The sequence below is a fragment of the Heloderma suspectum genome, chromosome 2 (assembly GCF_057233095.1).
Source record: "Heloderma suspectum isolate Gila_16-S chromosome 2, 16-S_ref, whole genome shotgun sequence".
Taxonomy (NCBI): Eukaryota; Metazoa; Chordata; class Lepidosauria; order Squamata; family Helodermatidae; genus Heloderma; species Heloderma suspectum.
In genome coordinates, this window is record NC_139459.1 from 152,731,404 (window position 1) to 152,739,322 (window position 7,919).

Below are 7,919 nucleotides of genomic sequence, written 5' to 3' on the forward strand. Positions count from 1 at the left end.
TTGACCCACTTCACACAGAATGGCTAGCTAAATAACGCACAGTTAGCTGGGGCTATGCTGGAGTGCGCACTGCCTCCTGCGCACTCATTGCTTCTGCTTTACATCCAGCTTTGTTGTGATGTGCAAACCCAGCACTCTGCATTGTTTAGGGTTAAACAACCCAGAATTTTAACCCACCAATCATGGGTCCAGATGTCACAACAGCCATCTGGGAATGAGGTGTTCCTGAGTTGTTTACAAAACCAGATGTAAGGAGTGGGGCCTCCTGGGGAACCCTGGGGGGCTGGATTTGTCTCCCGGGCCTGAGGTTCTGCACCCCTGGACTTGAGGAAGGCTTCACCTGGGGTTGGATACCCCAGTGGAATGGGACTGTGGCTAATATGAATATTGTTGTATACCCCACCACTGAGAGAAATCTCAGGGGTTCCAGCATATACCCAGGATTCGGTTTCCTTAGGAGGTTGCTGGAGACTTCTGGCATTTCTGTGATACGAGCTTTATATACGCACATATACAAGCTCAATGTAAGATGAGAGCTCACAGCATTACCTCTCTAACAGATTCCTGCTCCTCATCAGGTGTCCAGGAGAATCCCTGGCACAGAGGCGTTGAATTTCTGGTGAGCACGCCCCCTTCCCTGGCCCCACTGACTTTCCATCATTTGGTGGTTTCCTGGCTTTTGCACATTTTTTCCTCATTCTTAAAGGTTGAAATGCCTCTCCTAACTAAGGCTTAGTTACTGGCAATAACAGCTTATGCTAAAACATGTTATTTTTGGCATTTTCAGCCCTGCCCCCTTTGCCTTCAGCCCCACCCTTCACTGGAATGTGCCCCCCCCAGCTTCTTCAAAACTGAATTTGACCCTTGGGTAGAAAGAAGTTCAACATCTCTACCACAGGGTTTCCTGCAGAGAGCAAAGCCCTCTCTCTGCCTTCCTTTCAGATGTAGTTCAAATACAGACTGACTTCCTGCTACAAACTGCTCACCCCCTCCCCTTGTCTACTTGGTGAAGAACTATGAGCCCTCTCCGCCCATCAGCTATGCCTTCTTGGGCCATCCAAGCTCCCACTGAAATACATCACCAGAGCATTACCCCTGCTGTTTAAGAGGTATTGCCGGAAGGCACCCGTAGCTTTACTTCCAGAAATCTTAAAGGATTACATAGTTGGAAGAAATCCTGAACCTCTCTGCAGTCCTAGGCATGGGGCTGTAAGGGTCCCCTGAAAGGTCAGTATAGCAATCCGTAACAATATAGTGCATGTTTTTTATTAATCATCTGGAACGGATCTTCATTCTACGGACAGAGTTTACAATCCCCCAGAAAGTTTTTCTGCAAAAAGTTTATTGAAATGAAAGCTCCCATTCATTCCAATGGGCCTTGTGTAGGAGAACTTCCTGAAGGATTGTGCCCAGGACTGGCATCTATGTGTAACAGTGCAGAGGTATCACCTTTTGATTGACCTTCATCTTATTAACCTGAACCAGGCAATAGAAGGTAGTGAAACTTTCTTCCTCCTCTTCTTGTATTCACACATCTGTATGCCTGGCACCAGAACTTTCAAAGCAAAATCAATCCAGCCACTTAAAAAAATTATATCTTTGCAACGTTTTATTTTTGGATGGCCTATAGCTACTGTTGTAAAGAAGGTGGATACAGCCATGGATTGACTAGCACAATGTCTAATAGTGGAATACGTGTACCAATATAAATGATAAACTTTAAAAGTTACACAAACATTTATTTGGATTATGTTTTCAGAATTCTATCTGGGGACAGTCGTTTAAAGATGAAGGCAACTATTGGGGATTTGGACTGCATGGGAGCCCTGTCACCTGTCTGGGAAGAAAGCCTACTCCTTGATTCTCTGTGACCTGGTTTGCAAGATATGACAGCCCATGACGGCTGAATTTAACCATGGGGGCTGTTGCATCATGCCAGGCACCCGTGAGCACCATTTTTGCATGGCACCCATGGGTGCCTGGCTTGCCATGGCTTGTCATGTCATGCGAACCCAGGCATTATGTCGATATAGGGATTGTACTTGCTCACTGGTGATGTAAAAGCACTCTAGGCATGCTCAGATGTGCTTTTATGTATTAAATAATGGTACATTGTATATCTTTCTTTTTTAAAAAGGGCTATTCTGGCCTTGGATGGTGTGTTTTCTGAAATGCAAAAATATAAATTTAAAAGGGAGTGTCCGGTCTTAAAGTAGCATGATTATAATTTAGATTTGCGTTTGCAGAGGTGTAGATAAATTCCATGTGGCAATTGTTAGGGCGGTTCTAGTGCAAAAATGACAGAGAAGCTACAAATAGAGCCTTCAGTCAAAATCTGTTCTAAAGTGTAGTGCCAGCCATCTTTCCAGAAGTCAGGCTTGTGCCTGACTGTTACGTTTGTTATCTTCACTCCAGTTTGGTCGGCATGGTGGATGCTGCTACCTTGTTATTTTCTGCTGCGTTTAGGTTACTTGCCCTGCCTGCCCTTTGTATAACATGATCACTGTGAGTTCCTCTTTCCGAAGCGCCCCCCGCCCCGCCACCGCCCCGCCACCGCCGTCCCTTCGTCTTTCAATAGGTTTCGCTCTCAGATTGTTCCTTCCCAGGAACAGAGGCTCCAAACGGGTTACATCACATTCTCCTCCATTCTTGCAAGGGCTCAGGGCCCTCTTTCGGCCTCCGCACTAGTTCTCTCCCTTTGTGCCGTTGCCTGGTAACTGGAAAAAGTGTGGGGGGGGGGGGAATGGGACAGGCTCCAGGAGGGAAAGATGGAGAGAGGCAACGGGCGGGGGAGGGAGAAAGCAATTGAAGTGTGTGCCGTTTGTGTAATCCTTCAGGCAAGGCTCTGCATGTTGATTAGTTGCAGGCCGGCAAAACCAAAGACCAGGCATGGAGCCCTGACCTGCTTCAGTGAGGAGAGTGGCAAAAACAAGCGCTTGCGGGAATGGCACGTGAAGAACGTCCGCAATAAGGTAGGAAATGGTGCAGATGCCTCAGTAGGGGGCACTCTCTCCCCTGAAAAGCAAGGTTGGCTCCACCGCTCACCCCACCGTGGTGCTGAGGCAGTGCTCTGGACAGAGTCCAAGTAAGAGCCAATTCACATGTGTTTATTTACACACACACGAAGAGGGGGGGGGGAGGACAGGCAGGTATCCTTGGACAGCAACTACTTTTGCCACCTTAAGAAAGGATTTGGAGAGTTAGTGGGACAAGACTACAAGCCTTCTCCTCCCCCCCCCCATGGCCTTCTGCCAATCCTAGAGCCACAGCTGCTGCTCAACAGCTACCTCCTTTTGCATCTGTAGCTGGCAGTTGGGGGGCAGATGATACCACTGGGGGGGGATTTGCCCCAGGAACTTTCAGTTGTGGGCCTCCTAACTTATGGCAACATTTGGTGTAGCATAGTGACATGAGGGTGCAAACCTAAACATATTTATAAGGGAGTAAGTCTCACTGAACTCAGTGGGATGTATTTCTGAGTAAACATGCTTAGACTGTACTATGATGGGAATAAACCACCACTGAAAGAGGGACGTAATTTTGTGTAACCATGCACCATGCAATTTGCATGTGTGTAAGCTATATGTTGGGAAGTTCCCAGTCTCACCACAGCCACAAACCCAACAGATGATCTTAGGCAGTAACCCACTATTCTCTTGGCCTCAACCCCATCCCGTCTACAGCATAGGGATAATGACACTGGCCTGCTGTACAGGACTGTTGTGGTGAGCCAGGAACTCATTAGATGGGTTTAAGCCAAGCACGCTCTCTCAGCCTCAGTCCATCTATCCGCAATATGGGATAATATAATAATGACACCTTACAGTGGAGGTGGGCAAGCTGTGGCCCACAGGCTGCATTCAACCTTTGGCCTTATTTTATGTGGCCTCTGGCTCCCCTCCATCATCTCCCATTCCTTCTCATACCAGCCCCTGCTGCTGCTGCTGTAAAAAGAAGAGGAAAACTAGTAGGCACACATATGTCTGAGCTCAGATTCCCAAGCATAGAGTGATATTGGTGATTTATTTATTTAAATGCATTAAGTGCCTCATAAAACAAATTCCTCTAGGCGTTTTACAACTTAAAACTTATTATTATTATTATTAGCAGCAGCAGCAGCAGCACAACAAAATTACACGGCTAGAGCAGTGTAGCATCCTTGGAAATACAATCTAGTGGCCACACTCCATGGTTGGGCCTCCAAGCTTACCTGTGTGTCTGCCTGCCTGCTGGTCTCTTGTGGCAGCTAGATCACTATGGGCTGGAAGTGTCTGAAAAGGCCTTGGTGGGAAAGAGAGGCAAAAGTGGGGTGGCAGAGAGAGAGAGAGAGAGAGAGAGAGAGATGGGGTGGCAGGGGGAAGAAAGAGAAAAAAAGGGGGAAGCGGAGGAGAGAATGGAATGGATGGGCATGTGTCTGTGAATGGATGGTAGGTGTGGGTGAGTGTGTGAATGGATGGGGAGTGAATGTGAGAAAGAGAGAAAGAATGTAGGGTAGTGATGATCTTAACTTGATCTTGAGATTCTTAAGAGAAAAAGGTTGCCCATCTCTCTCTTACCAGGCTGTTGTAAAGCTTATAAAAAGATAATGCATTCGAAGTACTTTGAACAATTGGAAGTGCTATACAAATGTTAAGAATAAATGCTGAGGCAATATACATGAAGCTCTTTGAACTCTCAAATGTGTTATGTCAGGGGTGGGCAACCTGTAGCCTACATGCGGCCTGCATGATCCCAGGGAAAAACTGGGAAAAGACCACTGTTCTGGCACTGTTAGAACAGTAATCCCGATCTGGTGTGCTAAGAGGGTCCCCAGCGACACTGAAGCAACCAGGGTTTCTGGGAAGAAAGAGGCTTTAGCTTCCCTTTCCCCCAGCAGTCCCATACTCTGTGTGAGTGTGTGCCTGTGCCTGCAGACCCAACACAGGCAGAGCTGGAAAGTTCTCCCACTCCTGTGTTTTATCAGTGCCATTTGCTTGTTTGTATGCCACCCCATAACATAAAGTTCACTGGGAGGCTTACAATAGATAAATAAATACATATTATATAATCTTCATCTAATAATTAAGAGCTAGTATAGCAGCACAGTGGCTAACGCACAATTCTAAAAACATTTCCTTGGGAGTAGATCACATTAAATTCAGTGGGACTTACATCTGGGTAGATATACATCAAATTCAGCTGTGAACAAGGACATCCTCAGCTCAAATCTCCCCTGTCATGAACCTTAGCCTTAGGCAAACATGGGGATAATAATACTGACCTAACTTACAGGGCTGTTGTAAGAATGAATGAGATAATTTATGAGAACCATTTTGAACTTTATACAGGACTACAGAAATGCTAAATGTTACTATTAAACTCTCACTCATTCCTCATATGACATGTCAAAATAAAGGTTGGACTTGTGATTTACTTCATTTTGGTATCCAACGCAACTGTGAGAACAAGTGCAATGCATTTCACAAATATGCAATGTGAGTTCTGGTCAGACCTCTAATCTCAGTCCAGAATTTTGCAATCTATTTCAATACATCACATCCTATACATTTTTTTCAGAGCTACAATTAGTCATAGACACATCAAGTGAAGCATTATAATTGCTAAACCACACACTGCGAAGTTCATGTACTGGTATTGGCCTTAGACCGAGACAGGCAATTTCAGCTTCTCCAGCTGTAAAATGGGTATATTAACAATCTCTTGCCCATGATTATTTATGTATTTATCATGAGGATGAATTATCATAAAGTACTTTCCACATTAGAGTGCTCTAAACATGATAAAGAGAAAATTATGAATGTAATATGTGTAAAGTAAAATATGTTAATCAGCCATATAAAATAGTGAGAATTCAGACACAGTTTATAGCAAATCATATTTAAAAATGTTTTTTAAAGTTTTATTTCTACCCTATGGCTTCATGTACATACCCATGAGTGTTTGTTTGCAATTTCAACACAGTTTATAGAGCTTCCGTAGTCTTAACTCTTATCAAGCACGTTCCATTTATTTATTTTATTTATATCCCACCTTTCTGCCAAGCTCAAATTAGTAAACAATAAAAGTCAGATTAAAAACAAAATCTTGACTAAAGCAACATAAAATCAAGTAAATTAAAAACAATTAAAAACAAACAAAACAATAAAAGCAATAAACAGCACCCACCAATTAAAAACCCCTTCAGCAACAGACCAGCGTATAAACCAAAGGGCTGCCTGAATGAAAATGTCTTTGCCTGCGAGTGGAAGGGCAACAGAGAGGGGCCCAACCTAGCCTCTCTCATCCAAGGCGTTCCACTGAGAAGACCCTCTTTCTCATACCCACTGAGAGACAGGTCTTCCCAAAGCTCTTAAAACCTGGGCAGGCTCATACAGGAGAAAGCAGTCTTTCAGGTAGCCTGATCCCAAGTCATACAGGGCTTTATAGATCATAAGTAGCACTTTGAACTCCACCTGGAAACAGACTGGTAGCCAATGAAGCTGTTGTAACAAGGGAGTCACCTGCTCCCTGTGACCAGCCCTGGTCAACAGTCTGGATGCAGCATTCTGGATCAGCGGAAGGTTCTGAACAGTTTTCAAAGGCAGATCCATATAGAATGCATTACAGTAGTCCAAACAGAATGTAAAAAAAGCATGTGTGACCATAGCCCATCACCAAATCCTGAAACTTAATAACATCAGCTGAGAGCTTTGGCTATTGGGCGGTATAGAAAATGAATGAATGAACGCTGTTGTGCCCGAGAAAATGTTTCTTTGACTGGAGGCATTTCTCTATCTGGACTGGAGCTATCTTTCTGGATTTAATACCAAACAGAAATCTAAAGGGTGACTTTATTACCTTTGTGACGTGGGAACTGCTTCATTGTGGCTCCTTCCTGCATCACTCAAGTAATGTTGAAAGCTCCAGGCCATGTTGGAGGAGTCCACCACACAGCTCCTTCCCATGCTCATTGTCCATTGACTCCTCCGACATGGTCCAGGCCTTCTGACATAAAGGCTGGAGGGGTTCATATCTTTAAAGCGTGCATAGGACAGAGTTGGCATCAGCTAAAACATACCTGTGTACTTTGCTTGTGTTTGGTCTTTCTTGCTGAGCATCACATTCGATGACATTTGGACGCCTACATAGAGTAGTAGAAGGTCCTGGGAATTGAACAGCACAAATACAGAATAGTGTTATATTCAAGAAGCATCATGAACTCCAACAAAAGTGTATTTGGAGTGAGGGATTAAAAAGCACACCTAGGAACAAGAGGGGGGAAAAACAGATGCACAAACACAGTACAGCTGTCTCAACCTGTCATAATATCGAATATGTTATAGCATCACTGCCCATAGTGTAAGATTGACAACTTCACGTGACTTGTCCTAGAATGATTTCATCTTGGAAACATTGGCGTACACTCTCTAGAACAGTCTCCTGCAGCCTGGTGCCCTCCAGATGTTTCGGACTGCAACCCCAGCATTCTGGACCAATACTGGCTGGGGCTGATTGGAGTTGAAGTCCAAAACATCTGAAGGGCACAAGGCTGGGAAGGCGGCTCTAGAGACTAACGGTGGAGTCTGTGGGCAGTGTCTTTAGCAGTGGAAGGAGAAATAGGTATGCTTGATCAGGTTTTAGGGTTCTAGAGGACCTGGACTACTCACTTTACTTTTCACATTGTTGTCAGCCACTTTTTACATCAGCTAATAATACAACTTTTGCATGGCTTGAATTCTGAACTACAGCAATGTTATTTTGGAATTGCATTTTTCCCTTGAACTGTACATTTTGTGTTGCACATTTTTAAAAAAGCCCTGATAGCATCAGAGAACAAGTCTACCATTTCTCAGATCTAGCTTCTGAGAAATTTGAATAGCAGGTCTACTCCTCTGTTGTTTCTCAGTGGGTAGATCTGGTGTCCACACTATGTCTTCCCA